Here is a 27,757-nt window from a genome sequence, read left to right as displayed (position 1 = left end):
CTACTGCTGTTTGTAGACACCTTCACAAGATGGATAGAGGCCTTCCCAACTCAGAAAGAGAAGTTCACTGAGGTAGCCAGAAAGCTGTTGCATGAAATTATTCCCAGGTTTGGGCCTCCACTCTTCATTCAGAGTGACAATGGCCCTGCATTCACAGCTTCCATTGTTCAGAATGTGTTTAAGGCTCCAGGGATTAAATACTGCTTACATTGCTCCTGGTGACCCCAATCCCCTGGGAAGGTGGAACTGGACAACTGATTCTTAAAATAAGCCATAAGAAAAATCACCCAGGAGACTGCCCTTCAGTGGGCAGAGGCACTCCCAATTGCCCTCATAAAAATGAGGGTAGCACCCAAGGCATCCTTGGAATTCAGCCCATTTGAGGCAATTGTGAGGGAGTCCCTTCATTCAATCAGAGATTATCCTTGATTCAGAGGCCTTAGCTTTACATTTATATGCAAGTTAATTAAGTCAATTCCAGCAGGTCCTAAGAGAATATGGGTTGTCATAGACTGCCAGTAAACCCAAATGACCCCTTATATCCACTAGGAACCCAGGTCCTAATCAAATTATGGAAGGAGGGCTCTCCAGCCTCCCAATTACAAACAACCTGGAAGGGACCTTATCTAGTACTCATCTTCTTCTATCACCATTAAGGTACCTGGGATCACTAGCTGGATTCACCACTCATGGGTCAAGCCCTGGACCATGCATGGGCTTGAGACAACACAACCAGCTTATGCTTGTGAACCAGTAGAAGATCTAAGATTCTTTTACAAAAGGACCACAGCAGAAGTCTCAGATAAGTAATGTTATTATCTTGGGTGCCATTAGTTCTGTTTTTGGCCTCAGCCAGTACCAAGTCCACAACTGACCACTCACGTAACTATGGCTTTCCCATAAAAAACTCAGCCCTTGATCTAGTAAACCAGAAGGTTGAACTCCCTAACCTCACCAGATACTTATGGCTATGTGTTACCACCGAGGGATGGAGTTTTGTCATTCCAGTGCCAGCAGTTATATTGGCCAGCACTCTAGGCCTGCTAGATGTGAAAACTCACCCAGTAAGCCTGGATGGGGATTCTTAGCCATAACAACCATTAACCAAGATTACCTCATCAGATCCCTGGAAACTTACCCACTCTGCTGGAATGGTTTCACTTCTACTCCTGAAGGACCCCTATTTTCCAATCTAACAAATAGCCAGAAGGTTGTCTACCCCTTTTGCATTATTAGCAACCTTTCCTCTGGGCCCAATGTTGGGCTTCTCCAACCTTGGCAGTGTAACTCCACTTTCCATGTCCAAGTCCAGGTTTCCCTTAAAACCTCTGTGGGAATTGCTTCAATGAATGGCCACACTACTGCAGTGACCAATTTATTACTCAGTTCTCTAGGAACTCCTGTCAAACCCCTCTTTCCAATTCCCTCCAAACAGACTTATTTTTGTCAAGGGTGGCCCACAACCCACACATTTATGAGTCCACTCTTAAAACAGTCATGTTCCATCTCATTCACACAAGAAGGCCACCAACTACTCTGGAACCCAACCCAAGGCATCCTCTTTCCCAGACACGTGGGTCAACCTAATCAAACCACACCCCGTGATTCGACTGTTTTTCCCTTTATAGCAGCCAATTTAGCTGTCCAGACTACTCAACTTCAAGGGCATAAATTTCCAAATGGATGGGGAGGGACTGTACCATAACTCTGCTGTTCATTACCTCATTCACTGCCCAACTGTTCCCTCTTTGGGACTATACTGGGTGTGTGGACATTGAGCTTATTTTAAGCTCCCTTCCAGATGGACTGGATGGTGCTCTTTGGTTTTTATAGTAAAAAACAATATGTCCTTGGCTATGGCCAGTATGTCCTTGCCTTATAAGGTGTATCACCAAAGTTGAGCAAATGGGTGTGACACCTTCTCCAACTGGCAGTGGGCCTCTCAGTAGTGGGAACTGCAGGAGCAGCCACTGGAGATTCCTCCCTAGGCATTCAATCCCAATTATCCCAGGAAATAGCTGAGAATTTCCACCAAACAGTTGCTGCCTTGACAGGGCTTCAGAGCCAATGAGACTCACTTGCTGGGGTGGCTCTTCCAAACAGCATAGCATTAGACCTCCTCACTGTAAGCAAGGGAGGATCCTGCTTGTACCTATGGGGAGGAATGCTACTTCTATATCAATCAGTCAGGCCAAGTACAAGAAGATGTCTGGCAGATCCTAGACTCCACAGACAAGATTCAAACTATCGGCATGGCAGCCTCAAGCTGGAAATCATGGTTAATATCCCTCCTTCTACCCTGGTATTTCCCTTAGTTTTACTAGTTGTACCCTTTACCACTAGACCTCCTTTACCTAATCTCTTTATTTGATTTCTCTCTTCCAAGTTTCAGGCTCTACATCTACAAATGATGATTCAAGATGGCTGTCAGCCAGTTCAGATATCCTTACCCTCTATCTATATGGGACCACTGGATCAACCAGAACCTTCGTCTGGGCATGGTGTCCCAGACCCTGGGCCGGACAGTACTTAACCAACCAGTCATAACCTTCAAACCCTGATTGACAGAGGGCAATCCCTGGGAACCAGTCTGGGTACACCACCTCCATCAGCAGGAAGCAGCCAGAGCATTTGTTGCCCAAACCCCAAAGAATTGGGTCCCAACTGTTTGAGGGGGGAATGTTAGGTAGAAAGATAGACATGAACAGCTGGGGAAGGGGAAGATAAGTTTCAAGGAAAAAGACCACTCAGGGGGTCCCACTTGAAGACAACAAATGCTTTATAGGAAGATATAACTTCCTTGCCTATCAGAACCAGGCTAAATTGGTCCCAACCTGATCCCAGTATGGGTACAATCAAACAAAACTAGGAACTGCCCAAAATGTGCCTCATCATAGGAAAGGACATGCACACTGAGAGGGATGGCTATATAGATGGACCTGACAATCAAATAACCACACCTTGTTAATCAGAGGCACCTCTTAGCCAGAATGTGAAATATAGGCCTCCCACTTAACAGATATGAAGGCCTTTGTCTTGATGGAAGCATCAAATAAAAAAATCAATTACCAGCTACCACAGCAGTAAGTGTTCCTTTAGTGTTCATTTGATTACCTTTTCTTCACATTGCCATTGAGTCTTATTGTCTCCAAAGTTCATTCTTATTTATTATCTCAAGTTATTCTCATGATTATATGAGGTAGGGGTTATTATCCCAATATTATAGATGAGAAAACTGAGGCTCAAAGATATCAAATGAATTATCCAAATTTACATAGTAAATAAAAGGCAGAACTGAGATTTCAATTCTGATTCCCTGACTTCAAATCAAGGGATCTACTCACTATACCACAGGTGCCTATAATTCTGGCATACTTAATGAATTCTGTAAAACAGTTTAAAATATGTAATTAAAAGTTAATAAATGCCATGTAAAAGAAGTTCTAGAAGCTGTAACTTAATAGACTAATCTTTTCACATCTCTTTAAAACTACCTAAACATATCTAAATTATAAAAATAGAAGAGGCTTGAGGGGTGGAGCCAAGATGGCAACGTGAGTAGAGCAGCAGAAATCTCCTCCCAAAACCACATATATTTATGAAAATATAACAAAGACAACTCTTCCTAGAATAGAGACCAGAGGACACAGGACAACATCCAGACAACATCCACATCTGCGAGAACCCAGCACCTCACGAAGGGGGTAACATACAAGCCCTGGCCTGGCAGGAACTGAGTGCCCCACCCACCAGCTCCCAGTGGGAGGAGAGGAGTAGGAGCAGGGAGGGAGAGGGAGCCCAGGACTGCTGAACACCTAGCCCCAGACATCCGCAGCAGAGCGCAGACACAGTGCATGCGTGGGGTCCTGGATACTAGGGAAACAGGGCAGCAAGACCGGTGAGTGGGTCCCTGAGGCCGGCGCACTAAGACAAAGAAAAGCGAGCGGCTTTTCTTTTTTGGCGAGTGGTTTTTGGAAGTCTTAAAAGAACAGGTACCCCAAAACTGGACCGAAGCATCCCGGGACACTTAGTCCAGAGGCAGGGAATATGGGGATCTCTGCACACTCTAGCCCCTTGGGCAGCAGGGAGCACAGAGGCTCCTCATGGAGATAAATAGCCTCCCGGCTGCTCCCCCTTCAATGCGGCTCAACCGTTTTGGAGCACCAGCCCAAGGCAGGCTAAGCCCACAGCAACAGCAGAGATAAACTCCATAGCAGCCGGGAAGGAATCAGAAGCACTGTCTGTGCTCAGTTTCCCAGCACAAGCCACTAGAGGTCGCTGTTCTCCAAGGAGAGGAAGGCCACAAACCAACAAGAAGGAAAGCTCTTCCAGCCTTCACTCATCCCAGCTCTGCAAACTATTTCTATCACCATGAAAAGGCAAAATTACAGGCAAACCATGATCACAGAGACAACACCAGAGAAGGAGACAGACCTAACCAGTCTTCCTGAAAAAGAATTCAAAATAAAAATCATAAACATGTTGACAGAGATGCAGAGAAATAAGCAAGAGCTAAGGGATGAAGTCCGGAGAGAGAACACAGATGCCAGGAAGGAGATTACAGAAGTGAAACAAACTCTGGAAGGATTTATAAGCAGAATGGATAAGATGCAAGAAGCCATTGATGGAATAGAAACCAGAGAACAGGAATGCATAGAGGCTGACACAGAGAGAGATAAAAGGATCTCCAGGAATAAAACAATAATAAGAGAACAGTGTGACCAATCTAAAAGGAACAATATCCATATTATAGGGGTACAAGAAGAAGAAGAGAGAGAAAAAGGGATAAAAAGTGTCTTTGAAGAAATAATTGCTGAAAACTTCCCCAAACTGGGGGAGGAAATAATGGAACAGACCACAGAAATACAGAGAACTCCCAACGAAAAGGACCCAAGGAGGACAACACCTAGACACATAATAATTAAAATGGCAAAGATCAAAGACAAGGACAGAGTATTAAAGGCAGCCAGAGAGAGAGAAAAGGTCACATACAAAGGAAAAACCATCAGGCTATCATCAGACTTCTCAACAGAAACCTTACAGGCCAGAAGAGTATGGCATGATATATTTAATGCAATGAAACAGAAGGGCTTGAACCAAGGATACTGTATCCAGCATGACTATCATTTAAATATGATGGAGGGATTAAACAATTCCCAGACAAGCAAAAGTTGAGGGAATTTGCCTCCCACAAACCACCTCTACAGGGCATCCTACAGGGACTGCTCTAGATGGGAGCACTCCTAAAAAGAGCACAGAACAAAACACACAACATATGAAGAATGGAGGAGGAGGAATAAGAAGGGAGAGAAGAAAATAATCTCCAGACAGTGTATAAAACAGCTCAATAAGCGAGCTAAGTTAGGCACTAAGATACTAAAGAGGCTAACCATGAACCCTTGGTAACCACGAATTTAAAGCCTGCAATGGCAATAAGTACATATCTTTCAATAGTCACCCTAAATGTATATGGATGTAAAGCACCAATCAAAAGACACAGAGTAATAGAATGGATAAAAAAGCAAGGCCCATCTATATGCTACTTACAAGAAACTCACATCAAACCCAAAGACATGCACAGACTAAAAGTCAAGGGATGGAAAAACATATTTCAGGCAAACAACAGCGAGAAGAAAGCAGGGGTTGCAGTACTAATATCAGACAAAATTAACTTCAAAAAAAAGTAACAAGAGATAAAGAAGGACACTACATAATGATAAAGGGCTCAGTCCAACAAGAGAATATAACCATTCTAAATATATATGCACCCAACACAGGAGCAGGAGCATATGTGAAACAAATATTAACAGAACTAAAGGGGGAAATAGACTGCAATGTATTCATTTTAGGAGAATTCAAAACGCCACTTACCCCAAAGGATAGATCCACTGGGCAGAAAATAAGTAAGGACACGGAGGCACTGAACAACACAGTAGAACAGATGGACCTAATAGACATCTATAGAACTCTACATCCAAAATCAAGAGGATATACATTCTTCTCAAGTGCACATGGAACATTCTCCAGAATAGACCACATACTAGCCCACAAAAAGAGCCTCAGTAACTTCCAAAAGATTGAAATTCTACCAACCAACTTTTCAGACCACAAAGGTGTAAAACTAGAAATAAATTCTACAAAGAAAACAAAAAGGCTTACAAACACATGGAGGCTTAACAACATACTCCTAAATAATCAATGGATCAATGAACAAATTAAAATAGAGATCAAGGAATATATGGAAACAAATGAGAACAACAACACAAAGCCCCAACTTCTGTGGGACGCAGCGAAATCAGTCTTAAGAGGAAAGTATATAGTGATCCAGGCACACTTGAAGAAGGAATAACAATCCCAAATAACATTACAACTATCGAAACTGGAAAAAGAAGAACAAATGAGGCCTTAAGTCAGCAGAAGGAGGGACATAATAAAGATCAGAGAACAAATAAATAAAATTGAGAAGAATAAAACAACAGCAAAAATCAATGAAACCAAGAGCTGGTTCTTCGAGAAAATAAACAAAATAGATAAACCTCTAGCCAAACTTATTAAGAGAAAAAGAGAATCAACACAAATCAACAGAATCAGAAATGAGAACAGAAAAATCACGACAGACTAAACAGAAATACAAAGAATTATTAAAGACTACTATGAAAACCTATATGCCAACAAGCTGGAAAGCCTAGAAGAAATGGACAACTTCCTAGAAAAATACAACCTTCCAAGACTGACGAAGGAAGAAACACAAAATCTAAGCAAACCAATTACCAGCAAATAAATTAAAGTGGTAATCAAAAAACTACCCAGGAACAACACCCCCGGGCTGGACGGATTTATCTCGGAATTTTATCAGACACACAGAGAAGACATAATACCCATTCTCCTTAAAGTTTTCCAAAAAATAGAAGAGGAGGGAATACTCCCAAACTCAGAAGCCAACATCACTCTAATACCAAAACCAGGCAAAGACCCCAGCAAAAAAGAAAACTACAGACCAATATTCCTGATGAACATAGATGCAAAAACACTCAATAAAATATTAGCAGACCGAATTCAAAAATATATCAAAAGGATCATACACCATGACCAAGTGGGATTCATCCAAGGGATGCACAGATGGTACAACCTTCGAAAATCCATCAACATCATCCACCACATTAACAAAAAGATGGACAAAAACCACATGATCATCTCCATAGATGCTGAAAAAGGATTTGACAAAATTCAACATCCATTCATGATAAAAACTCTCAGCAAAATGGGTATAGAGGGCAAGTATCTCAACATAATAAAGGCCATATATGATAAACCCACAGCCAACATTATACTGAACAGTGAGAAGCTGAAAGCTTTTCCTCTGAGATCGGGAACAAGACAGGGATGCCCACTCTCCCCACTGTTATTTAGCAAAGTACTGGAGGTCGGAGCCACAGCAATCAGACAAAACAAAGTAATACAAGGAATCCAGATTGGTAAAGAAGAAGTCAAACTGTCACTATTTCCAGATGACATGATATTGTACATAAAAAACCCTAAAGACTTCACTCCAAAACTACTAGAACTGATATCAGAATACAGCAAAGTTGCAGGATACAAAATTAACACACAGAAATCTGTGCATTTCCTATACATTAACAATGATCCAATAGAAAGAGAAATCAGGAAAACAACTCCATTCACAATTTCATCAAAAAGAATAAAATACCTAGGAATAAACCTAACTAAAGAAGTGAAAGACCTATACCTTGAAACCTACAAGTCACTCTTAAGAGAAATTAAAGGGCACACTAACAAATGGAAAGTCATCCCATGCTCGTGGCTAGGAAGAATTAACATTGTCAAAATGGCCATCCTGCCCAAAGCAATATACAGATTTGATGCAATCCCTATCAAATTACCAGCAACATTCTTCAACGAACTGGAACAAACAGTTCAAAAATTCAAAAATTCATATGGAAACAGCAAAGACCCCGAATAACCAAAGCAATCCTGAGAAAGAAGAATAAAGTAGGGGGGATCTCACTCCCCAACTTCAAGCTCTACTACAAAGCCGTAGTAATCAAGACAATTTGGTACTGGCACAAGAACAGAGCCACAGACCAGTGGAGCAGATTATAGACTCCAGACATTAACCCAAACATATATGGTCAATTAATATTTGATTAAGGAGCCATGGACATACAATGGCGAAACGACAGTCTCTTCAACAGATGGTGCTGGCAAAACTGGACAGCTACATGTAGGAGAATGAAACTGGACCATTGTTTAACCACATACACAAAAGTAAATTCAAAATGGATCAAAGACCTGAATATAAGTCATGAAAGCATTAAACTCTTAGAAAAAAACATAGGCAAAAGCCTCTTAGACATAAACATGAGTGACTCTTCTTGTACATATCTCCACGGGGAAGGAAAACAACAGCAAAAACGAACAAGTGGGACTATATTAGGCTGAAAAGCTTCTGTACAGCAAAAGACACCATCAATAGAACAAAAAGGTACCCTACAGTATGGGAGAATATATTTGTAAATGACAGATCCAATAAAGGCTTGACGTCCAAAACATATAAAGAGCTTACCCACCTCAACAAACAAAAAACAAATAATCCAATTAAAAAATGGGCAGAGGAACTGAACAGTTCTCCAAAAGAGAAATACAGATGGGAACAGACACATGAAAAAATGCTCCACATCACTAATTATCAGAGAAATGCAAATTAAAACCACAATGAGGTATCACCTCACACCAGTAAGGATGGCTGCCATCCAAAAGACAAACAACAACAAATGTTGGCGAGGTTGTGGAGAAAGGGGAACCCTCCTACACTGCTGGTGGGAATGTAAATTAGTTCAAGCATTGTGGAAAGCAGTATGGAGGTTCCTATAAATGCACAAAATAGATTTACCATTTGACCCAGGAATTCCACTCCTAGGAATTTACCCTAAGAATGCAGCACTCAAGTTTGAAAAAGACAGATGCACCCCTATGTATATTGCAGCACTATTTATAATAGCCAAGAATTGGAAGCAACCTAAGTGTCCATCAGTAGATGAATGGATAAAGAAGATGTGGTACATATACACAATGGAATATTACTCAGCCATAAGAAGAAAACAATCCTACCTTTTGCAACAACATGGATGGAGCTAGAGGTTATTATGCTCAGTGAAATAAGCCAAGCGGAGAAAGAGAAATACCAAATGATTTCACTCATCTGTGGAGTATAAGAACAAAGGAAAAACTGAAGGAACAAAACAGCAGCAGAATCACAGAACCCAAGAATGGACTAACAGGTACCAAAGGGAAAAGGACTGGGGAGGATGCATGGGTAGGGTGGGATAAGGGGGGGCAGAAGAAAAAGGGGGTATTATGATTAGCATGCATAATGGGGGGTGGGAGAAAGGGGAGGGCTGTACAACACAGAGAAGACAAGTAGTGATTCTACAATATTTTGCTATGCTTATGGACAGTGACTGTAAAGGGGTTTGTGGGGGGGACCTGGTATAGGGGAGAGCCTAGTAAACATAATATTCTTCATGTAATTGCAGATTAATAATAACAAAAAAAAGAAAAGGGGGATTATTCCATGATAGGATAAAACTAACTGTAAATGAATGATTAATGCATGCTTTAAATATCCTTAGTGTTGATCATTTAAAGGGTGTCAGATGATCAGCTATGGAAATACATTTTTCTTATAGTATTCCTTTCTTTTAAAAAAAACAAAAAGCAGTTCCTGTGTGGTGATCTCCAATAAGTTCTTCACAATGTTATAAAGGGCGTATCAAAGTGTGGGCAAAGGTTTTGTTTGTGTTTATACAGAGGTTCAAAGCCTAATTTGGCTACCCAGAAAATGAACTAAGATACGATATGAAGAAGAACTTCCAACATCAACATTCTCTGAAAGAGTCATTCCAGACGATGAACATCAAAAAACTTCAACAAAGATCCTGGCACTGTTGCAGTCGTAGCTGCATTCATCCCACCGGTTCCTGGACTTGCCATTGGAATGAAGAAGGAGATATCTAAGCTGGCCTGTTCATACAGTAAAACAACAAATTTGACTGGATGTATACTGTCAGAACTCAACCAAGAATTAGGAGAAGTGCAAGTTGCAGTGCTCCAAAATCGTGCAACTATAGACTATCTACTGTTGAAAGAACATATGGGATGTGAACAGTTCCCAGGAATGGGTTGTTTTAATTTGTCCGATTTTTCTCAAACTATTCAAATTCAGTTAGACAATATCCATCATATCATTGATAAGTTTTCACAAATGCCTAGGGTGCCTAACTGGTTTTCTTGGTTTCACTGGATATGGCTGGTAATTGTAGGTCTGCTTTGGTTATGTAGCTGTATTCCTATTATGTTAATGTGTACACACAATTTAATTAGTAGTTTAAAACCATACATGCTTATGTTACTCTACAAGAAGATATGTCAAAGAAATAATCAATCTTCCCATGTTTTCTTCCGTCTGCTACTTCTATAGCTTTTCTTCTTCCTTCCTAATTACAACGCTTAAGTAGAATTCGTGCCTCATATCGAAATTACATGTATCATAATTCTTCCAAGTGGTAAAGATACCTCAAGACAAACGCTGTGCATAAAAGCCACAGGGCATAAATCTGCAAAGTAAAAAGCTAACCTTTTCAAGGAATATTGCTTCTCTCTCACTTACCAACTTTACATTTCCCTGTATGGCCCTGCAAGATGACTGGCTAGCCAGAGACGGGTAAGATTCCTCAAGGGAGGAACAACCTAAGACAGGCACAGTCACAGGGGGGCCATCAGGTGAGAAATTGGGGATCAATAGAGGTGAGGCTTAGAACCTCATCCCCCTGTTTTGAGAGAAATCTTCTGCATCCGTGGATGTTTTGCTGCCCTTGTCTAGCTTGGATTAATACTTAGTCTATAGGTACACACCTGATTATCTACATTTGCCCTCTTAAAGCACTAAACTACGTTTTCTACCTTTATCTTGCATCTACCTACCACTTCAGCATTTTATTAATAATAATAATAATAATAATAATAATAATAATAAAGGAGAAATGTGTTATTCACATATAAATCAAGTATAAAAATCAAATGAATATTCATATTTGACCTGATTGTTTATAGTTCATAATGCGTGATCAAAACCGAAGGTTTCTGTGATGACTGCCCTTGCACTGTTCACCATGTGAGAACTTATTCACTATGTAAGAATTTGTTCACCATGTAAGAACTTGTTCGTTATGCTTCAGAAGATTGGAAACTGTTGAGAATTAGGCTTGGGGTTAATTAATGATTGTGCATTGAATCCCCTATGCAGAATTTTATTGTTCTTAACAACCATTTGATCAATAAATATGAGAGATGCCCTCTCAAAAAATATATATATATATGCGTATATATATATATACGCATATATATATATATATAAAATAGAAGAGGCTTAAATTCTTTATGTTGATCATATGTCCAAAGTATGTAACATAAATCTAGAATCAGTGAGCATGAACTCTGCATTTGCATTTTAGCTAAATAAATTAAACATCTCAAAATGGAAGGCTTCATTTCCACATAGCAGATGATATACCTGCTCTGGAAAATTTGATCTCCATTTACATAACATATAAAAAATTTCATAAGAAGGAAACAGAAGAAAAGTCAGAACCACAGCTATTTTCATTGCTGAGAATGATTGCTTTATTCTCTACTGCTGATTTTTCTTCAGTTGCATATATTGAGGTTGCTAAAGCATTTTCTGGATGTAGCATGTGAAAAACTTTCCTCAGAGAACTAAAATGAAGGGAAGGTACAATTCTTCATAAGAGAAATGATAAACTCACAGTTTTCTCTTACATGTTTAGTCTTCTGTTAGAAGTTGAGAGAACTGCATCTAAAACACAACCCTGAACTTAATAGCTATATGACCTTATGCAAGTCAATTAACCTGTTCAAGATTGTTTTATATGTGTAAAATGGACATAATAATACATAGATCATATGATTGCTATGAGGATTAAATGGGATGACACATGTAAAGCTCCTGGTATTTGATTAGTAAAACTAAATAAATGACAACTCTTTTCCTTTCACTGGCTCCTAGGCTGATTTCCTGTTACAAAAGCCTACATTTTTTTCAACGTAAAAAGATAATGTTATTAGTGGTGTCCTTCAGATTATCACTACTGCTTTGATAGTTCAACTTTCTGAAAGAAACTTAACTTTCTTATAAAAATAGCTTGTTTTCCATATTATACAGATCATGATAATCTCATAACATTCTACTCTTACCAACACCGACCCCCTCAACAACCACCACCAATGTACATACCTCTTAACATCTCAGACATTTCCAGTGTCTGGCACAGATCCTCAGCAAGTTCATTTCTTCTTTGGAGGCCTACAGTCCACATTTGTATTTATTTGTGTGGCTTATACATCACATCATAGCTGTTATCCTCTGTTGTTGATTCAGAAATGTCAAAAAGAGTCCAAACCCTTGAGAAAGGAAGATTTCAATAGAGTTGCATGAGCAGAAAGCAAACCTACAGTGCGAACTCAATAAACCATCCTCTGAAACGTGTTTTACCCATTTAAAGTTCAGTACTGTAGTCAGGAGAGCAAGAGATTTGGATTTCAAAGGTTGACACTTCTTTTCAATAATTGTGCTAATCTGATGCAAAGGATTCTTTTAGTCTCTTACATGTATGCTGATACTCAGAATCTTCCACAGGCATGAGAGAACACAACTCATGGATGTGGATAAGACTCGGTCTAAAGAATAATAGCTGCATTATGCATTCATGGACACACAGTTTAAAAAAAGAAAGACAGATGGACAGCGAATTTAAGAACTACTTTGTCTAAACTTTTCATTAAGATTCAAACTGTTTCCATAAATATTCTATGTACAATTTACAGATTAGGTATTACTATTTCCTCTTGATCTTCTATGCAAAACAAGATCATAAGTACTAAAAGGTCACAATTTAGAATAAATAGAATAAACATTAATCTCCAAATGACTTGAAATATATAATGTTTCTACCTTGAGAATTCTCTATTGTTTAGTTTGCTCATGGTCCAATTAACTAAAAAATCACATATGCAGTTTACAGTTGACAGAAATAAGAAAAAACACTTGGATAAGAGTAGTCTTGAACCTTCTACCCATTTCCTTCTCATTTCAAAATAAATTAATTAGTCATCTTTTTGGAAAATTAAATTGCTAAATCATTATGCTAATAACCAATTACCATTTTCTAATTTTAAGTGGTTTAAAACATGTTTCCCATCTAGAAGTTCAAGCATTGGACTATGGTCCAGATGTAAATTATATCCATAACAAAGGTTTCTAGAGGTCCTTATCATTATTTATCCATTTCCTTGCTGTGCATATTTTTTTATTCTCTGAATATTAGTATTAGTAGTGTCATGACTATATTTTCCAAACTTCAGATCCCATAAGATCTGATAAATGAGGTTGTTGTGTCGCTTCTTGGTGGAGATGTAACTTTGATGTTGAAAAATTGTAACTTGTTGGACTCTGATGGTTTAGAAGAATAACAGAAGGGAATGTTTAAAATTAAGAATATCTTGGAAAATTTGGTTACTGTATGAATAGGACATATGAGGCAATGACACTAAATAGGTGAAATAATCAGTTAAAAAGTCAAGACTGGAGAAACAGGCAATAATATTTAACCTGAAATCATTATAGCATATATTCTGCAATTCATTTAGACATATGAACTTTAAGAAAATGACATGCAGCTTTATGCAAATAAACCATGACACTCTATTAGATATGAAACATGTTCAGGAGTTTAAAGCTGTTCTGAAGTTGATACTCTATGCATATATTATCAGGTTCTTAAAGTTACTGCTCAACCTGGCATCACCAATCTGTAGGAAAATATATCACATAAGGTACTATCATCTCAGCTGGCCATACCAGCAAATATGTTGTCAGCTGTATCTCCTTATTGCCACAACTATCATGATAAAAAGATCAACCTTGTTTACTTTGTTTACCCTTACCTGCTCTTGAAAGATCCCCTTCTGATTCTAGTTTTAGTGATTTATAGATGCACTAATACTACATTTGTGGGCAGCCATGAAAAGGCTCATGACCTGCCTCTAGAGTCTGGAAGGACACTTCTATAGGAAGAATGTTCTCAGTAGCTTTCATTCTGCTATACTAAGCTCTTGAGGACAGGGTGAGTCTTACCAAACCCTATGTCTCCTGTGCTAAGCTCACACGTAGTATATGCTCCACAAATACCTTCCAAATAGTTTATAAGATTCCCAAGGAGGGAAACATTTTTCTGACCTTCCAAGTTTTTCTTTTTGTCCTCATCACTGAATAGCAGTTATTTCATTGAGTTGACTGTCATCTTATAAGTAGGATAGGTAACAATGTTTTGGGGAAGGAGATAAAATGGTTCACACAATGGTGCAAATATGGATATGTCCTTTGGAAGATCTGCTACTTAACTTACCTTCCTGAATGCCCAGGATAAAGGATATAGGTGGTCATTATCTCATTTTCCAGGTGTCACCTATGAAACTCATGGCCCTTAGAAGAAGTAGTAGCTTGCAACTTGGCTATTAGGTTACTTCCTCATAGAGGGGTAAGGAGAAGCACAATTGATGACTATTAACTAAATGTCCTCTTTAGAGTGTAATCATGGTAGAATACAGGAGGTGGTGAAGAGGGATAAGTGTATCAGTCTTCACTTGCTTTCCAGCGTCTTATCTTCACAATGATTTAACTGAACAGAACAAAAAAGAGAGAGAGAAAGAAAAATAAATAAATGATCAAGCAATAGCAAAGAATAAATACACACACACAACGTAATCCCAGGAATTTTCTAAATTTCATGAGCAAGTTAAAGGACTACCGATCAGAAGAGATGACAAATCACAAGGAAGAAATGAGTATTAGAAAAAGACACCAAATTACTGAACTTGTTTCCAATTTCTACCAGCTGGAAAAAAGGATAATTCCTCTTTGTGTAGTTGATAAACCTGAAAGTGTTTTTCCTCTGGTGGAAAAAAGTCATACCTTTTCTCTTGCTCTAATACACACACACACACACACACACACACACACACAAAGCTGAGCAATGTGGGTGTTGGGAGCACTGGCCTCCCACACCGTTGAAAATCCATGTATATAAGTTTTGATTCCCCCAAAATTGAACTACTAATAAATAGTCCATTGTTGACCAGAAATCTTACTGATAGCATAAACAATTAACATATTTTGTATGTGTATGTATTATATACCATATTCTTACGTTTAAGTAAGCTAGAGAAAAGAAAACATTGTTCAAATTGTCATAAATCTTCAAAACCTTTTATATTTATTGAAACACATCTACATTCAAGTGGACCTACACAGTACAAACCCAAGTTCAAGGGTCTAAGAACATAAATATATATACATACACTGTGAATATATATTTATTCTATATGTACCTAGCAATGTATCAGTGCAATAGACAGTTCACATGTAGTAAACATTAATATAGGTAAGCCAATAAGAGTCAAACAGATTCCAATTTATACTATTAAGTAATCTGATGCTGTGTAATCATCCAATGATTGACATACTTTTGTATATTTTCTTTGGTGGAATTATTTTTGTAAGTTTTTTTATGTTCTTATGCAATTATTGTTTTAAAAAGGTCACAAAACCAAATAAAGAGAAGAAATCTGCACAATTTTGGACCCAAAATTGCATGTGTGTTAATCATGTTTCCTCACAATAAGGATATGCTACATTCAGAAGATTTTGAGTTTCACAATGAAAGAGTAATAGATTAAATGATTTAGTATTCCAAATCACTTATTGGGGTCCAGAAGTCAGGGAATACAATTCAAAGACTGAATTGATATTCTAAAAAGTACAGTCATAATTATATTCTTGCCACCTCTTAGCAAATGCAAAAATTTTCCAAGAGTGTCAAGCATGTTAATTATTACTTAGGACTTAAAGATCTCAGACTATGTAGCCTTTTTAAATAGAGAAAATATTAGAGAAAAATTAAAATAACAGAAAACATATTTTCATAAATTTAATCAATATAAGAAGTTAAAAGGCCTATATAAATGTAACATAAATATAGTTCACCAAACAATTCCATGTATTTAACTCATTTGAGTAATATAACCAAAATACCAAACAAAGTAATTATATTTCCTCCATTACCTAAATGAAGAAACTGAGGGCCTGAAATGTTATGTGACTTATTCCACATAATGAAACACCACACTGATGGAGATAGAATGGTAACACAGGTCTTCTGACCCCTGGTACATTTTTTTTGTTATAATTAATCTACAATTACATGAAGAACATTATGTTTATTAGGCTCCCCCCTTTACCAAGTAACCTCCCACACACCCCATTACAGTCACTATCCATCAGCGTAGAATCACTACTTGTCTTCCCTGTTTTGCACAGCCCACCCCATGTGCCCCCCCACATGCTAATTATACATGATAATCATAATACCCTCTTTCTTCACCCCCTTATCCCTACCTTCCCATGCATCCTCTTCAGTCCCTTTCCCTTTGGTACTTGTTAGTCCATTCTTGGGTTCTGTGATTCAGCTGCTGTTTTGTTCCTTCAGTTTTTTCTTTGTTCTTATACTCCACATATGAGTGAAATCATTTGATACTTGTCTTTCTCTGTCTGGCTTATTTCACTGAGCATAATACCCTCTAGCTCCATCCATGTTGTTGCAAATGGTAGGATTTCTTTTCTTTTTATGGCTGAATAATATTCCATTGTGTATATGCACCACATCTTCTTTATCCATTCATCTACTGATGGGCATTTAGGATGCTTCCATTTCTTGGCGATTGTAAATAGTGCTGCGATAAACATAGGGGTGAATCTGTCTTTTTCAAACCGGGATACTGCATTCTTAGGGTAAATTCCTAGAAGTGGAATTCCTGGGTCAAATGTTATATCTATTTTGAGCATTTTGAGGAACCTCCATACTGTTTTCCACAATGGTTGAACTAGTTTAAATTCCCACCAGCAGTGTAGGAGGGTTCCCCTTCTCCACAACCTTGCCAACATTTGTTGTTACTTGTCTTTTGGATGGTAGCCCTCCTTACTGGTGTGAGGTAATATCTCATTGTGGTTTTAATTTGCATTTCTCTGATGATTAGTGATGTGGAGCATCTTTTCATGTGTCTGTTGGCCATCTGAATTTCTTCTTTGGTGAACTGTCTGTTTAGTTCCTCTGCCCATTTTTTAATTGGATTATTTGCTTTTTGTTTGTTGAGGAGCATGAGCTCTTTATATATTTTGGATGTGAACCCTTTATGGGATCTGTCATTTACGAATATATTCTCCCATACTGTAGGATACATTTTTTTCTATTGATGGTGTCCTTTGTTGTACAGAAGCTTTTCAGCTTGATATAGTCCCACTTGTTCATTTTTGCTTTAGTTTCCCTTGCCTGGGGAGAAATGTCCATGAAGAAGTCACTCATGTTTACGTCCAAGAGATTTTTGCCTATGTTTTTTTCTAAGAGTTTTATGGTTTCATGACTTACATTCACGTCTTTGATCCATTTTGAATTTATTTTCGTGTATGGGGTTAGACAGTGATCCAGTTTCATTGTCTTACATGTAGCTGTCCAGTTTTGCCAGCACCATCTGTTGAAGAGACTGTCATTTCCCCATTGTATGTCCATGGCTCCTTTATCATATATTAATTGACCATATATTTTGGGGTTAATGTCTGGAGTGTCTATCTTGTTCCACTGGTCTGTGGCTCTGTTCTTGTGCCAGTGCCAAATTGTCTTAATTACTATGGCTTTGTAGTAGAGCTTGAAGTTGGGGAGCGAGATCCCCCCCCACTTTATTCTTCCTTCTCAAGATTGCTTTGGCTATTCGGGGTCTTTGGTGTGGTCTTATCATATATGGCCTTTATTATATTGAGGTACTTGCCCTGTTTACCCATTCTGCTGAGAGATTTTATCATGAATGGATGTTGAATTTTGTCAAATGCTTTTTCAGCATTGATGAAGATGATCATGTGGTTTTTGTCTTTCTTTTTGTTTATGTGGTGGATGATGTTGATGGATTTTCAAATGTTGTACCATCCTTGCATCCCTGGGATGAATTCCACTTAGTCATGGTGTATGATCCTTTTGATGTATTTTTGAATTCGTTTTGCTAATATTTTGTTGAGTATTTTTGCATCTACGTTCATCATGGAAATTGGTTTGTAATTTTCTTTTTTGGTGGGGTCTATGCCTGGTTTTGTTATTAGGATAATGTTGACTTCATAGAATGAGTTTGGAAGTATTCCGTCCTTTTCTATTTTTTGGAAAACTAAGGAGAATGGGTATTATGTCTTCTCTGTATGTCTGATAAAATTCTGAGGTAAATCTATCTGGTGCAGGGGTTTTGTTCCTGGGTAGTTTTTTGATTACCACTTTAATTTCTTTGCTGGTAATTGATTTGCTTAGATTTTGTGTTTCTTCATTGGTCAGTCTTAGAAGGTTGTATTTTTCTAAGAAGTTGTCCATTTCTTCCAGGTTTTCCAGCTTGTTAGCATATAGATTTTCATAGTGTTCTCTAATAATTCTTTGTATTTCTGTGGGGTCCATTGTGATTTTTCCTTTCTCATTTCTGATTCTGTTGATGTGTGTTGACTCTCTTTTTCTCTTAATAAGTCTGGCTAGAGGCTTATCTATTTTGTTTATTTTCTCAAAGAACCAGCTCTTGATTTCATTGATTTTTGCTATTGTTTTATTCTTCTCAATTTTATTTATTTCTTCTCTTATCTTTATTATGTCCCTCCTTCTGCTGACTTTAGGCCTCATTTGTTCTTCTTTTTCCAATTTTCATAATTTTGACTTTAGACTCTTCATTTGGGATTGTTCTTCCTTCTTTAAATATGCCTGGTTTGCTATATACTTTCCTCTTTAGACTTCTATCGCTACATCCCACAGAAGTTGGGGCTTTGTGTTGTTGTTGTCATTTGTTTCCATATATTGCTGGATTTCCATTTTAATTTGGCCATTGATCCATTGATTACTTAGGAGCATGTTTTTAAGCCTCCATGTGTTTGTGAGCCTTTTTGCTTTCTTTGTAGAATTTATTTCTAGTTTTACACCTTTGTGGTCTGAAAAGTTGGTTGGTAGGATTTCAATCTTCTGGAATTTACTGAGGCTCTTTTTGTGGCCTTGTATGTGATCTATTCTGGAAAATATTCCATGTGCACTTGAGAAGAATGGGTATCTGGTTTCTTTTGGATGTAGAGTTCTATAGATGTCTATTAGGTCCATCTGTTCAGTGCCTGTGTCCTTACTTATTTTCTGTCTGGTAGATCTATCTTTTGGAGTGAGGGGGTGTGTTGAAGTCTCCTAAAATGAATGCATTGCATTCTATTTCCTCCTTTAATTCTGTTAGTATTCGTTTCACATATGCTGGTGCTCCTGTGTTGGGTGCATGTATATTTATAATGGTAGTATCCTCTTGTTGGACTAACCCCTTTATCATTATGTATTGATCTTCTTTATCTCTTATTACTTTCTTTGTTTTGAAGTCCATTTTGTTGATATTAGTACTGTAACACCTGCTTTTTTCTCCCTGTTGTTTGAATGAAATATCTTTTTCCATCCCTTGACTTTTAGTCTGTGCATGTCTTTGGGTTTGAGGTGAGTCTCTTGTAAGCAGCATATAGATGGGTCTTGCTTTTTTATCCATTCTATTACCCTGTGTCTTTTGATTGGTGCATTCAGTACATTTACATTTAGGGTGGTTATTGAAAGATATGTTCTTATTGCCATTGCAGGCTTTAGATTTGTGTTTCCCAAAGGTTCAAGGTTAGCTTCTTTAGTGTCTTACTGTCTAAATTAACTCACTTATTGAGCCACTGTAAACACTGTCTGGTGATTCTTTATTTCTATGCCTTCTTGTTCCTCCTCCTCCATTCTGTATATGTTTGTGTGTTTTGTTCTGTGCTCTTTTGTGTTTCCTTTAACTGCTTTTCTGGGTAGCTGATTTTATTTTTTGCCTTTAGTTAATATTTGGTTGGTCTGTTTTCTTTCCTGTGATTTTATTTTCCCTGGTGACATCTGTTTAGCCTTAGGAGTGCTCCCATCTGGAGCAGTCCCTCTAAAATACCCTGTAGAGGTGGTTTGTGGGAGGCAAATTTCCTCAACTTTTGCTTGTCTTGGAATTGTTCAATCCCTCCTTCATATTTAAATGATAATCGTGCTGGATACAGTTTTCTTGTTTCAAGGCACTTCTGTTTCATTGTATTAAATATATCATGCCATTCTCTTCTGGCCTTTAAGGTTTCTGTTGAGAAGTCTGATGATAGCCTGATGGGTTTTCCTTTGTAGGTGACCTTATTCCTCTCTCTAGCAGCCTTTAAAACTCTGTCCTTGTCCTTGATCTTTGCCGTTTTCATTATTATGTGTCTGGGTGTTATCCTCCGTGGGTCTCTTCTGTTTGGATTTCTGTATACTTCCATTGTCTGAATGATTATTTCCTCCCTCTCTCTTCTTCTTCTGGTACCCCTATAATGCAAATATTGTTCCATTTGAATTGGTCACATAGTTGTCTTAATATTGATTCATTCCTGGAGATCCTTTTATCTCTCTCTGTGTCAGCTTCTCTGCATTCCTGTTCTCTGGTTTCTATTCCATCAATGGCCTCTTACATCTTATCTATTCTGCTTATAAATCCTTCCAGAGATTGTTTCATTTCTGTAATCTTTGGTACATCATCCCTTAGTTCTTGCATATTTCTCTCTAGCTCCAGCAGCATGGTTATGACCTTTATTTTGAATTCTTTTTCAGGGAGATTGGTTAGGTCTATCTCCCCAGATTCCTTGTCAGAGGAGGATGTCTGGGTTAGTCTGGTCTGTATATCAAATTCTTTTGCCTTTTCATGGCGATAGAGGTATTTGTGGGGAGCTGTCGTGTGTGTTGGCTGGGAGAACATCCCTTCTTGCTAGTTGTGGCCTTCCTCTCCTGGGAGAACAGCGACCCCTAGTGGCTTGTGCTGGGTAGCTTCACCCAGACGGGGTTTCTAATTCTTGTCCGGCTGCTGTGAAAGAAGCCCTGCCCTGCTGCCTCAGGCTGCTTCTCCAATATTGCGGAGCCACATCCGAGGGGAGATGGGCGGGATACTGTTTACCTCAGTGAGGGGCCTCTGAACTGCGCTGCTGCCCAGGGGTTAGGGCGCCTGGAGTTCCCCAGGATTCCCAGCTGCTTGGCTAAGTGTCCTGGGATGTTTCCTCCAGCTGTGGGGTCCCTGTCCCTTTAAGACTTTCAAAAAGCACTCGCTTTTCTTTGTCCCAGAGGCGCCTGCTGCAGGGACCCACTCACAGGTTTTACTGTCCTGTTTCCCTAGTTTCCAGCACCCCACTCATGCACTGTGTGTCTGAGCTCCAGTGTGGATGGCTAGGGCTGGGTGTTTAGCAGTCCTGGGCTCCCTCTCCCTGTCCTCTCTGACTCCTCTCCTCCTGCTGGGAGCTGGGGTGAGGGGTGCTCTGGTCCCGCCAGGCCACCGCTTGTATCTTACCCCCTTCGCGAAGTGCTGAGTTCTCGTTGGTGTGGATATAGCCTGGCTGTTGTCCTGTGTCTTCTGGTGTCTCTTTTAGGGATAGTTGTATTTGCTTTATTTTAAAAAATATATATGGTTTGGGAGGAGATTTCTGCTGCTCTACTCATGCTGCCATCTTGGCTCCCTCCATCCCCTGGTACATTTTTATTTCTGCCTCTAGACTGCTTCTGAGTAGTATTGCACTGTATGAATATATTATAATTTATTTATTCACCTGTAATTGAATCTTTGGATTATTTCCAACTTTACCAATAAATATGCAATGAATATTTGTCTGCAAATATTTGTTTGGACATATGCTTTCCTTTTGGTTGGTTAAATAACTGACATATGCCTTCATTTTTTCAGGTTAATACTTAAGAGTAGAATGACTGGTTCACATGGTACTCCTATTTTTAACTTTTAAGAAGCTGCCAAACTGTTTTCCAAAGTAGCTGTATCAATTTAAATTCTTACCAGTATGAGTTCTAGATTCTCTACCTTCTTTCTAACATTTGGTATGGTCAGTTAAAAAAAAATTAGTCAGTCTAGTAAGTGTATAGTAATATCTCATTGTGGCTTTAACTTTCATTTCTCTAATGATTAATGCTATTGAATCTCTTTAAGTGCTTATTTATGATTCCTATCTCTTTCATGGTGAAATGTCTATTCAAATATTTTCCCCCTTTTAAAATTAGGTGGTTTGTTTTCTTTTTATGGAGCTTTTTTTAAGGGCAAGAATAAATCATATTTTAGTTCAAATATTTCATAAATCAATGAACTATTTTACAAATCTCTATTACTATAGATAACAACTATGCATTAGAATCTCAATTTATAAATGTTGAAATCAAATGAGAGTAGCAATGGAAGAAAAAAGATTGTCTGAAAACAAAGATGAAAACAGTGTGAGCAAAACTTCTGTCTTCTGTCCAAAAATAAATATGTTAAAAAAGTATTCACATGTAATTAATCATGATTAAGGACCCTGTTAGAAATAACTGGAATTGGCCTATAAATATATCCTCCCTACTACCCAATCAGTTGAGAATCTGAAAGAGCTTATTTTGGTTGCTGGAGAATAAAAGCACAGAAATATATTCCTAACTCAATAATGAAACAACTAAAACACTGTTTCTTCAGACAGCACATTCTAGAGAAGAGAAATCCTATTTGCTTTCATTTCTGATGATGCTTTTCTCTATTACACACTGTGTTAAGTTTATATTTTGACTAGTACTATATTTTTATTGACTGTATATGCTAATAATTTATATGAGACTGATAATATGCACTTAACATTTATATAACATAAATGTTTTCTTTTACATTTGATATAATGAAATATTCTTATATTTGAACTATATGCAATATTTAGTTTCATAGCATTTAAAAAATTTATGAATTAGGAACACTAACAAAATGTTAAAAATATGAAGAAAATGTGAAACAAATATGGAAATAGTGAACTTTTCAAGAACAGCTTTATAGAAAACCCATGCATATATGGTCAAATAATATATTACAAAGGAGCCATGAATATACAATGAGGAAAAGTCTCTTCAACAAATGGTGTTGGGGAAACTGGACAGCTACATGCAAAAAAAGAAACTGGATTAATTCCATACACAAAAGTAAAGCTGAAATTGATTATAAACCTAAATATAAGACAAGAAACCATAAAACTCTTAGAAAAAAACATAGGCAAAAATCCTTTGAACAAAAGCATGAGTAATTTTTATTCTGGACATGTCTTCCCAGGCAAAGGAAGGAAAATCAGAAGTACACAAGTGGGAGTACCTCAAACTAAAAAGCTTCCATGCAGCAAAAGACACCATCAACAAAACAAAAAGACAACCTGCACTTTGTGAGAATATATTCATAAATGATATATCTGACAAAGGATTAACATCCAAAATATATAAAGAACTTGTATGCACAACACCATAAAAAATAACTGATTTAAAAATGGGCAGAGGCCCTGACTTTTTGCAAATTAACATGCAGATGGCCAATAGACACATGAGATGGTTCACATTACTAATTATCAAGGCAATGCAATTCAAAAACACATGAGATATCATGTCACTCCAGGCAGAATGATCACTGTCCAAAAGGGAAGAAATAACAAATGCTAACAGGGATGTAGAGAAAGGCGAACCCTCCTGTGTAGTTGGTAGGAATGTAAATTGGTGCAACCAGTATGGAAAGCAGTGTGAAGGTTCCTCAAAAAACTAAAATTAGAAATACCATATGACCCAGCAACTCCACTTCTAGGAACTTACACAAAGAAAACAAAATCTCTGATTTGAAAAGATATATGCACTCTACATTTATTGCCACATTATTTACAATAGCCTAGCTAAGAAAGCAAATTAGCATCTAACAGTAGATGAGTGGATAAAGAAGATGAGATTCATATACACAGTAGAATATTATCAACCATAAAAATAAAGAAACCTTGTTATTTGTGACAACATAGATGGACTTAATGGGTATTATGTTAAATGAAATAGATCAGGTGGAGAAAGACAGATATCATATGATTTCACTTATATGTGGAATCTGAAAACAAAGCAACACAAAACAAAATGAATAAAACAGCAGTAGACACATAGGCATTGAAAAGTGACTGGTGGTTACCATGGGGGAAGGGTTTGGGTGGATGGGTAAAATAGGTGAAGGGGATAAATAGGCACAAAATCTCAATCATTATATAAATTAGTCACTGGGATGAAAGTAAAGCATAGGGATTATGCCCAATGGTTCTACAATATACTTCTATGTTGATAGATATTAACTACACTAGTTGGAGTGAGGATTTAAAAAGGTATATAACTGTAGAATCACTTTGCTGTATACTTGAAACCATTATAATATTATATACCAACCACACTTTAATAAAATGTAAAAAACCAAAAACCACTTTATTAAGATATCATTCACATACCATACAACTCATACATTCATACTAAAGTACAAACTTCAGTGAGTTTTAGCATATTTAGAGGTGTGCAAACATCATCACTACTAATTTCCAAAAATTTCATCATCCCAGTACTCATTAAGAGCTATTCCGCTTACTGAGTTTTGATAATTCTTTATATATTTCATATCCAAGGCCTTTATCAGCATGTGATTTGTTAATATCTCTTCCTTATCCCACTCTGTGGCTTATCTTTTCATTCTCTTGACAGTGTCATATAAAGAGCAGAAGTTCTTAATTTTAGAGAGGTCCAATTTATCATTTTTTTTTATAGATTGAGATTTTGGTGTTGATTCTAACAAATCTTGGTTTAACCTGAGGTCTCAGAGTTTTCCTCCTCTGTTTTCTTGCTTTAAATTCTTTTAATTGTTTTGATTTTGCATTTAGATCTAGGATCCATTTTTTAGTTAATTTTTGTTTATGCTGTGAGTTGTGTTAAATGTTGAGGTTCTTTTTTTTCTTTTGTATATGGATGTACGATTGTTTCAGCACTACTTGTTGAGAGATTATCCTTTTTCCATTAAATGAACTTTGCATCTTTATCAAAAATCATTTGACCATATATGTGTGGGTCTATTTATGGACTCTAAACTGTACCATTGATTTATGTGTCCATACTTTCACCAATGCCACACTGTATTGCCTACTGAAGTTCCTTGAGCTCTCTTTGAAGAAAGAACATTATATGAGAGGTTGGAAATAATACTTCAATGAGTTAACTGATGGTGGTTGTGGGTCCCAAAGGACATGCTTGTACAGTTGATAGACTGTCTTCTGAGGAGTGGGGGTTTCTTCTGGTTTTAGTGCCAGATCTGAAGTGTCTTTCATAAAAATAATGGGGTTACAGAATTCAACACAGGCTAGAAAAAACTGAGTAACCTCCCAACTCTTTGTGGAAAGTGCCACTAGATGTAATGTACACTTGCAAAACTCAATGGAAAAGAGAATAAAACATATTGAACTGAAGCCATGTGTGGGGAAGTTGAGGTTCCTATGGCCAGGATCCTCACTGAACTTAAACCACCTGGTGATGTAACTGGCCTGTTGCTAGGCTGCCGCTTCCACACCTTTAGGCAATAAGCTATTGTTGTGCTACATAGAGAGCTCGGCCCCGTGCTCTGCACGGAGGTAGAGACGTTAGTGCTAGACTGACCACCGGGAGAACAAGCCAGGTAATAAACCGTTTCACCCCAAAGAACGTTTTGCTGTCAATTTCTTTGGTCACACTGAATCCATAGCGAACTTGTCCGGGGCTGAAACCCATTGGAAAGACACCATGTTAAAATGACTATAGCTCCATCTCAGGGAACATTGAATATGGACTTAATTACCAGCTGCCTAGAAATTACATAGAGAGCCTTTCAGGTTAACCACACAGAATCTAGATTTTGTTTTGAAATTAACCAGCATCCAGAAGTATAAACAACAGCTGATAAGAATGGATAAGAAGACTACATTTTAGGGAGAGACTTCTTATTTTACAAAATAGAAACTAAAACCACAATGTTTATGAAATAATAAAGGACCTTGCTTTATATTTTATTAATTGAAGTATACTTGACACAGTATGTTTTAGGGGTACAACATAGTGATTTGACATTTATATAATTAAAAAATGCTCACCACTATAAGCATAGTTACCATCTTTCAACATAGTCATAAAAATATTATTGATAATGTTCTCTATGCTGCACTTTTCAACCCCATTACTTATTTTATAAGTGTAGGTATCTACCTCTTAAATCTCTTCACCTGTTTAGGCTATCAGCCTATTTTCCTCCCCCATAGCAATCACCAGTTTGTTCTATGTATGAGCCTGTATGTGGGGTTTTGTTTGTTTATCAGTTTGTTCATTCATTTTGTTTTTAGATTCGACATATAAGTGAAATATATTGCTATTTGTCTTTGCATAACTTATTCCACTTAGCATAATAGCCTCTAGGTCCTTTTATGTTGTTGCAAATGACAAGATTTCATTCTATTTTATGGGTGAGTTACATATTATTGTATATGTACCACATGTACTTTATTCATTCATCTATTGATGGACACGTTGGTTGCTTCTATATCTTGGCTATTGTAAATATTATGGCAATAAACTTAGAGGTGCACATAACTTTCATAATAAGGGATTTCGTTTTCTTTGGATATTCCTATAAGTGGAATTTCTGGGTCATATGGTACTTCTATTTGTAGTTTTTTGAGGAAACCCTATACTGTTTTCATATTGGCTGCACCAGTTTAAATTCCTACCAACAGTCCATGAGTGTCTTCTTTTCTCTACATCCCCATCAACACTTGTTATTTCTTGTCTTTTTCATACTAGCCATTATGACAGGTGTGAGGTAATAGCTCATTGTGGTTTTGATTTGTATTTGCATGATTAGTAATGTTGAACATCTTTCCATGTCTTTTTGCCATCTGTATTTCTTCTTGGAGAAAATGTAAATTGAGGTCCTCTGCCCATTTCTAAATAAGATTCTTTGTGTTTTATGTGTTGAGTTATATGAGCTCTTTTATATAGTTTGCATATTGACCTTTCATGGGGTATATTATTTGAAAATATTTCCCATTCTGTAGGTTGTCTTTTCATTTTGTTGATGATTTATTTCACTATGCAGAAGTTTTTAGTTTGATATTATCTCACTTTTTTTGTTTCTGCTTCTTTTTCTTAGGGAAATGTATGCAATTAGCAAAAAAAATTTGCTAAGACCAATGTTCAAGAGTTTACTGCCTGTGTTTTCTTCTAGGAGTTTTATCATTTCAGGTCTTACATTTATGTTTTTAATCCATTTCAAGTTTATTTTTGTATCTGTGGTTTTTAAAATTAATTTTAAGAATCCTAAATAACTTTATTGGCTAGTATGTTACTACAGGACAGTATAGGGACTTATTTGAAAACAGAGTCTAAATCTTTCTGGTTACTTCAACTGTAAATCTTCCTACATTCTCTCTTTAGTGAGGAATAACTTATTTACTTACTATGAAATATACTTTATTACATATTTATAATATAATCTTCCACAAGTCTTATATACTTGTATTCAACTGCTGTGTGAGGTAAGACATCAGTTATTATTTTAGAAGAAGATTAGTTATGTACAACCAGATTTGCTGTGGTATGATTGATATACACTATTATGAAGGTTTCACATGAAAAAACAATGTGGTTACTACCTTTAC

The 27,757-nt window shown here is 37.3% G+C and overlaps 1 protein-coding gene across 1 annotated transcript in view; it reads right to left on the bottom strand.

Moving 5' to 3' along the window:
• ZC3H12B (zinc finger CCCH-type containing 12B) overlaps positions 1-27,757 on the bottom strand; it is a 252,665-nt gene that overhangs the window by 153,605 nt on the left and 71,303 nt on the right. The window contains exons 2-3 of the mRNA XM_037017076.2: positions 14,502-14,774; positions 12,332-12,498 (exon numbers count right to left, since the gene is read on the bottom strand). The gene's annotated coding sequence lies outside the window, so the exon portion shown is untranslated. The remainder of the gene's footprint in view (positions 1-12,331; positions 12,499-14,501; positions 14,775-27,757) is intronic.

Source organism: Manis javanica, chromosome X (genome assembly GCF_040802235.1).
Source record: "Manis javanica isolate MJ-LG chromosome X, MJ_LKY, whole genome shotgun sequence".
In the NCBI taxonomy this organism is placed as follows: Eukaryota; Metazoa; Chordata; class Mammalia; order Pholidota; family Manidae; genus Manis; species Manis javanica.
This window is presented reverse-complemented; position numbering and strand designations above follow the sequence as displayed.